This window comes from Triticum dicoccoides, chromosome 7B (assembly GCF_002162155.2).
Source record: "Triticum dicoccoides isolate Atlit2015 ecotype Zavitan chromosome 7B, WEW_v2.0, whole genome shotgun sequence".
In the NCBI taxonomy this organism is placed as follows: domain Eukaryota; kingdom Viridiplantae; phylum Streptophyta; class Magnoliopsida; order Poales; family Poaceae; genus Triticum; species Triticum dicoccoides.
In genome coordinates, this window is record NC_041393.1 from 743,125,188 (window position 1) to 743,133,825 (window position 8,638).

The following is an 8,638-nucleotide window of genomic DNA, read 5'->3' on the forward strand; positions in this document are numbered from 1 at the left end:
CGCCGCCGCCCTGCCCTTGCCCGCCGCCCGTGCGTTGCGCCCTTGCCCGCCGCCCGCCGCCCGCTGGCCCTGCCTGCCGTCCTTCGCGCGCCGGCAGAAGAAGAAGAAGGAAGAAGAAAAAGGAAGAAGAAGAAGAAAGAAAAAGGAAAAAGGAAGAAGAAGAAAGAAGGAAGAAGAAAACAAAAGAAAAACAGAAGAAAAACAAGAAAAAGGAAGAAAAAAGGAAAAAGGAAGAAAAAAAGAAAAAGGAAGAAAACAACAGAAGAAAAAAAGAAAGAAGAAAAAAAAGGAAGAAGAAATAAAGAAAGAATTTTTAAAATTAAATACGTGAAAATACGTGAAAGAATTTTTTGTGTCTAATAAAATCAATTTTTTGAAATACACGAATAATTTTTAAATTCACGAATATGTCATGAATATGTTTTTTTAGGGATCGAGAGGGGACGGCGAGGGTTATAAATGTGTTGTCCTCGCCTCCCCTCTCCGTGACGCCGTCGTCTGCCGCCCCGTCTCGCGCTCTACCGTGACACCCTCTCCCACCCCTTTCTCGCCCCCTCCTTTCGCCACCGCCCTTTCGCCACCGCCACCGCCACCGCCCCCCTTCTTCACTTAATTAATTTGTTTTTACTACATGTTTTCAGGACTGACATAATGGCGGACGATAGAGCTGACCCGATTATGGACAACTATGATCCGGACGGTGAAGCACATATGTTCGGCATCATAAACGGCGATATTCTATATGTGCCGACCGGAGAAGAAGAAGATGATATCTCTTCTTATCTGAACCTTGACGGTGAAGATGAAGGGCGCCGTCAGCAAGATGATGCCGAACAAACGTCGATAAACGACGATCTTCAAATGGAAGTAGCAACCACCTCCGGCGCCGAGGTATATATATACATTGAGCCTCTGGTGATACAAACTAACGCGCGCGACTCTTTCTTATTTTAGCCCTCGGCCGGATCGTCGAAACAATCGAGTACGTCGTCAAAGCGTGGCGCAACCAAGACGATGAAACAAGGAGAAACATGCACCATCGAGGTTGTCGACAGTGCAACCGGCAGGCCGCTGGAGCCCCGCAAGAACGCCACCAAGTTTGTCAGCCAATGCGGAGCCATTGTTAGAGACAACGTCTCGATCACCGTCCAGGAGTGGAATGAGCCAAAGAAGGCACGAATTGATGGTTTCACTTTTGTCGATAAGAGAACAAAAAAAGATTGCTTCAAGAAGCTTATGGAACATTTCGTTCTACCTCCGGAATACAACAAATTCGATGAGGAGGGTAACAAGATTGAGGAAAACAAGGAGAGGAGGAGGCTAGTCAAACAGTTCGCTCTTCATAAGATGGCCGACGCATTCCGGAAATTCAAGCAAAATCTAGTCCATGACTTTGTCAAGCAGAACAAGACTCCGGATTTCAAAGGACAATATGAGAAACTGAAACATGATTGGCCAGAATTTGTGAAGCAAAAGAAATCGGAGCAGTTCATTCAAATATCGGAAAAAAATAAGGAAAATGCGGCTAAGAAGGAGTACAATCATGTTATGGGGCCAGGAGGGTATCGCACTTGGGTGCCTAGGTTGGAGAAGATGGAGAACGAGATGACGGCGCGAGGAATCCGTCCAGGTACGGAGGGATGGGACCCAAGGGCCAAAAGCTGGTGGTACGGGCATGGGGGAACGCTGAACCCGGAGACAGGGGAGTGTGTTTACCGGGGCAAATTAATTAAACCCACCCAAGCCCTTATTAACGCAATGAGGGATGCTCAACAGGGGAAGATCAAGTTCAACAGAGAGAACGACGCGCTGACAAAAGCCCTCGGGAATCCTGAACACGGAGGACGTGTACGAGGCATGGGGCACATTCCGTGGAAAATAGGGTTCCCCCAGAACGATGACCCGTACGGTTACAGAAGCCGTAAGAGAAAGATGGATCGGGAAGCAGATGTTGTGGCGCGGTTGGCATCGGAAATGGATGTGATGAAGAAAACCATGAGTGTACTAGTAGCCGAAAGAGATGCAGCTCGGGTGCAGCATGAAGATCATCCAGCGGATCTCGGAAGCTAGCAGCGGAGAAGCAGCGTGGCTTCCACGGAGGCCCCACCGGCTGGTGCAGATGCACCGACGATCGAAATTACTGCACCGGAGCCTCTGGTGGTCCAAATTACTGCACCGGAGCCTCTGGTGGTCGAAATTACTTCACCGGAGCATCCTCGCTACCCCGTGGACGATATAAAGGAGATGAAAGAATGTCATCTGTATTATCCTATCGGGAACATGTCCATGAAGGTAGCCATCGGCAGTGCTTTACCATGTTTACCTGGAGCACTCCACCACAACAACCCCATTCAAGATGGCTATGCTCGTGTCACGGTGGAGGACATAGTCCAAGGGTTTGAGGACCTGGAGATTGACATTGCTACACCTGAAGGGGAGAAAAGACTTGGAGATGTCAAGCGCCATTTCATTCTATGGCAAAAGAAGTTTATCGAGCCATTGAGAGCCCGAGCCCAAGCCAGTATTTTCTGATGAGCAAAAGAAGTGGGCTAAGTCATTTTTGAGCACACCGTCCCAAGCCGCGAAGAATCTGCCTAACGACTGTGCACGTGAACTTCGCAGGCAGGCACTCATGTTCAAGGAGAACAAAGAGCGGGAGAAGGCCGAAAGTAAAAAAAGCGGGAAACAAGTTGCCCAGCTCGGGGAACAAAGTAAACAATCGATTGCCCCGCTTATAGTGGAAGCCTTCTGTCCGGATGACCCCGAGATCATACAAGCTGCGGCAGCACAGGGATTGACTGTAACGAGTGCCAGAGAACAAGCAGCCAACTTAGGTATTACTCTTCGTGAACTGTTAGGCCTTGATGAGGCGCCAGTGAAGGAGGTAGTAATTACATATGTCAAGAATGGGCCTCTCGTCGAGCCTGCGCAGGAAAAGGATCTACCTCCACAAATGAAAGGTCTGCTGAAATGGTACAAGGGTTACATAAAAAATAAAAACGCCAAAGAATATATTTACGCGGAAGTTAGACATGAGCATCACTTCAAACATTACTATGTACAAATTGAACTGAGTGAATTGTTCCAGCTTTTCAATCTGCGCGAGCTCGATAAATCTATCATCAGTTGCTACGTTCTGTAAGTGATTTATTAATTTCTACCCCATCTCGTTCATATTGCCTGCACTATATATATGTCCTAACTATATTGTTGTGTCCGCTATTATACATGCAGAATGAAGATTAAGGAATGCAGAGTAAGGAACATCCATGATGTTGGGTTCATTGACCCACACATCGTTAATGGACATGTGTTGGAGCGTTACCCCGCCGACGTGGAGGCAGACCTGTGGCAGTTTCTTACAAAGCAGGAACTCAAAAGTGATATTCTATTTCCTTACCATTTTGAGTGAGTGTTTCTGTCTTGAGCACATTCTCTTTTGTTTACTCCATGCATGGTATGTGGCCGGCTAATCCATGAGTTATGCATGACGTACTGTGCATGTATCGTGTCCGCAGGTTCCACTGGATTCTGCTAGTAATTAAAGTTAACACCTCAGAATGTCTCGTCCACGACTCTGTGAATATGGATCCAAAGCTTTGGGGCGGCATGAGAAGAATGCTGCAGAAGTAATTATTTTCATTCATTTGCGCTCTATATCGATCGGCCTATTTCGTTCATTTCCTAATATCAAGTAACTAATTAATAACTCTCTTGTTCATTTAATTTTCTTTGCCTCGTAGGGTTTGGAGACGGTTCGTAGATACAAAGGTCGGTGAATTCAAAAAAGAGCTAGAATTCAAAATGTTAAAGGCTAAGAATGCTGGGGATATTCAGCCACCGGAGACCAATCTATGTGGATACTATGTCTGTGAGATGATCCGGAGATACACCTCTGAGCGGGTTCCGAGTGATACCAATGCTCAGAGTAATAACCTCCGGTGGATGCTTAGTCCAGAAGCTCACTTCCGACCACTTCAAGAGGAACTAGCTGGATGGTTCAGCAGGGAAGTCCTCCATCCTAAAGGAGAACACTATTACGAGGACGTAGAACTTTATATGCATTAAATCATGTATGGAAACTTGTTCAAAATTGTATATGGTCATCCGATGATATTGAATATATATTGTATATTCCTCTTGAATTCTTTTTGGTTCTAATTTCAAATTTATTTGAAATTGTACATTCATATGCATGTATGTAGTACCGTAGAATATATGAAACTCCTTCAAAATTAAAATAAAGCACAAAAGAAATAAAACAATACAAATTAAACAGAAAACAGGTTTAGGGGGGGGGGGCTAAAACCCTAAACCTGCGGCGGCCTTTAGTCGCGGTTGGCCAGAAGAACCGCGACTAAAGGTCCTCCGCCCCGACGGCCACCTGGCGCCCACGTGGACGGGCCTTTAGTCGCGGTTCTTAAGCAACCGCGACTAAAGGGGGGGGGCTTTAGTCGCGCACGGTCTGTCGTGGTTGCGCAACCGCGACTAATGGCAGTTGCGAACCGCGACCAAAGGCCCTTTTTCCACCAGTGACCTTTATATGCTAAATTAAGAAAAATGGTAAAATATATTTCAATAAAAAAGATATAGAATTAGTAAAGGACATCAAATAAAAAGTCAAGGATTTAAAACCCCTAGAAATGCCTTTAGAAGACAACTACTCTATATTTGAAACCGGTGCATCGAGGGTAGGATCCGGAACTATACTAAAACAAAAGCCTAAAAATATTCCCCAAAAGCAGATGAAAAAGTATGCAGATATGCTTCAGGAAGTTATAAATTAAAGATAGTAAATAATATTGATAGGGTTATTAATGAAAGATATTGAATAACATTGATAGGGTAATCCTTGTAGTAGTAAACGCAATAAAATGCCTTTAATTTATATCTAGAATTGAAAGAATTTACAATAAGGATAGACTGAGAAGCTATATGTTGATATTACGACAAAATTAGTAGTGAGAAAAGCTCGACCAGAAGATGGGTCTTATTTGAAGATACAATAGCCGGGAATGGATATAAATTAATATTTGAGCATATTAAGAGAAAAGATAATAGATTACTTGACATATTTTCCCGTGCATAAATTTTACATCAGTGAAGAGAGGATCACTGGGCGGTGGAAGTGAATGTTTTCTATTTGAAAATGATAATAAATTGAAAATATTCCACCAAATACATTCAATTTCAAACCAAAGAGTCATATCCGTATTGATGAGATCCAAGGATTCTTGTTGGATAAACATTGGTATCAATACACAATGAGGAGAGAAGAGAAAGGATACATGTTATGTAATATCAATAGTCTTGTAGAATTTTAATATGTTAAACAAAATTATAAGAAAGACAGCAAAAAATTGAACTACAAAAGGAAAAACCTTCGTATATTATGTTTGATGGAAATAAGCCAGTAATATACATGTCACGGGAATGCATTCAACTAGAGAAGTTTGCAGCAGAGCGAAGAAACGAAGAACTATCATTCACAACATATGATAATATCAATGATGCCTTGAAATGGGCAAGGGCCATAATAGGAGAGAATTATTATATGGACCCAAAGGCTAAAGAATACATCTAGAGGCGAACATGTATAGATAAAAATATACCCGCTTCAGCAACTCCTATAAAGTGAGAAGCATCAATCTCGAAGAATATAAAGAAGGAAGAATCTCAATCATATATATCAAGAATGCCTTCTAAAGGTAATTGACCCTCTAGATATTGAATACATAGATGAAGAAATGGATAAAATATTTGAATAATTGCCAAAAAGAATAAAAAAGAATTGAAAGAGGAAATCTTACAAGAATTAAGACAAGAAATAGTAAAATTTGAAGAAATAAAGAAAGAATTTGATTACAAATATGATTTCAATCTATCTGATGACGATCACATGGACATAGCTGGGCATGGGCAGCCTGTTGAATAGAAGCCCATATACCTGAATTGATATTGCTATTAATTATTTGGGTGAGGAAGACCTCCCCCAAATATTGAAGCGCATGTGAATATTGATAATGTATTATCAATCATATTTGAGGGGAAGAACCCTATATAATTTTTTAAAATAAATGAACAGATAAGATCATCGAGCTTAAGAATGTTCGCATGCATCGAAGAAGAAGGCAAAATTTTGAGTCGGGCCAACGGTGTGAATAGATAAGAAGAGCAAGCTTAAGCATGGCTACATGCATCAAAGAAGAAGGATGAATTATGAGTCAATCCAACAGTGTGATTCAAATAAGAAGATAGCAACGTGAGTAACAATCATTTGTTTGTGATATTACTCATATGCTAGATAACGCCAGATGCTAGGAAATTATTTGCCAACAGACAAAGCAACCACAAGTAAGATTGCCCGAAAGACGAGAAGCGTCAGCTTATCGGCCATTCTCATGAAGGCATCCTTATCCACACTCTAGGTAGACATGTAAGAAGGCTATGCCATTTGAGTAAACAGGAAAAGGCTCCCGAAACTCGCCTCTCTTGCGGCTATAAAAGGAGAAGTTGGCCTAAGAGAGAACATAACACACACAGAAGGGACGGAGTCCTGAGCTTCGAGCAAGAAACGCTGTCACCAGAAGCACTCTCAGTTTTCTTTGTAATAGTAGCACCACCACTTTTTAGAATAGCCACCATATCGAATGTGTTGTAATTGCCAAGAATATTAAGTTATCCTTCTAAGTTCTTGTGTTATCCCTTTAGGGCCTCCCGAAAATAAAACCATATGTAAATTATGTTGTTGAAATGATGTAACAACCTAAATAAAATATGTGATACTAATAAGTTTAATGGGATCATTGTATTGTATCAATATAAAAAGATAATAATAATAATAATAATAATAATAATAATAATAATAATAATAATAATATATACACAAAATGTCCAGTAGATTATTTATGCGAGAAGAATATCTACGATGTGGTTCTTAAAATATCTAGGTAACGACCTGGACGCAGCTAATAGATAAGCATCCAGTAACCACGATGAGCAAGCCGTGGGGTAGTCGGTACCTTGGTTAAATCAGTCTCATCTACGTAGCCTCTCGTGCACAGATGTACTGCTCGCGACCCTCTTCTATTGCACTATAAATAGCACTTCGCTCGCACGATACTAATCACCCATCCAAAAATTCCCCACTCTAGTTGGAAGCGGCAGAAGGAGAGCGACCGATCGGAGAAGCTCAGGAGAGATTGACGACAACGAGGTATGGCTTCTAGCATTAGGCAACTAGAAGCCAGCTAGCATTAGTATGTCAACTAGCTTGATAGAGATTGAAGAAAAGGAGGTATCGTTTCTAGCATTAGCCAACTAGCACTAGCTCGGGAGAAGTTGGAAGTTGGCTAATGCACGTCTAATATGGAGATGGTCGCTGGTGTATGGATAGTAGGTATGCTTGTGTCTCTTTATGTTGTTTTCTAATGTGATAGATGTGTTGTCAAATTCAGGCATGGAGTTTGTTGACATCCAACCAAGCATTTCCTGAAGCAGTTTGTGGCACTCTTTGGTCTCCCTTTGCCAGTTCTTTGCTGGAGGCCTGCTCCTGATGGGCTGTACATCATGGGAGTTCAGGTCAGATCCTGATCTAGCAGACATGGTTCCTCATGTGTACTGTGAGGCTGCTGGAGTAACTATTTTTTAGTCTGAGCAGACTGCCTGCCTGATGGTGATTCATGCCGTAGCTGCTGAATGTAATGTGGAAATTAGGGATATTAACTACTATTAGCTGGGGTACCAGCGCCATCAGGTGGATGATCTACGCAAGAAGTTGATCGAGGCTGAGCATCTTTGTGCTGAGCTGATGAAAATCGATCGCTCCAGCTAGAGTGAGGTCTCCTTCATGGAGCGCCTTACTCACAGGTTCCCCCGTTGCATTCGCTGCCTGAGTGACACTGTGGCTGCACTGCAGCATGGTGGCATCGGAAGTTCCAGCAGCAGTGTGTGAGGAGTTGATGTGCATCAGCACGGTAGCAGTACTTTTGGGGTATTTTCTGTAGTATCTAGCATCTTTAGAATAAAATCTTGCAGGATATGAGTGTGGGTGGTTCTAGTTTTGGGGCTGCAAGATAGGCATAGCGTGAGGTGGAGGATGACACTAGTTGCCCTTTGGGTTTGAGGGAGCCTATAGTTATGGTGTTATGCTATGCTTGTAATGTAAGTTCTCTGTGTTGGGATGGTCTAAGCATGCTGCTACGCTTGCTGTTTAGTTTATGTGATTTTTCTCTTTAAGGACTGAAGTTTGATCTTGCTGAAGTTAAAGAAGTGCCTTTCTGTTGATGTTTGTTTTGCAGACTACTATATTTTCAAAGGAACATCTGGTGACTGATTTGTTCTTCTTAATAGTAGTAGTATGTATGTATAAATTTGTATTCAGTGTCTTGACGAGTGCTGAGAGTATGAGTTCTCTGGACAAAAGAAAAAAAATGTTGATGAACAAGTCAGTGAAGTGGTAAAACAACATGTACTATTGGGAGCAGTACGTGACATGTCTCTGAGCTATGAGCAAATGCATCGGATGTGACCTACACATGCACTGGACCTATACTATTTGTCTATGTTAATCGAATGAACTGATTATGCATACCTCACTCCTCCCTCAAAAAAATTACTATATGTACTGTGATAATTT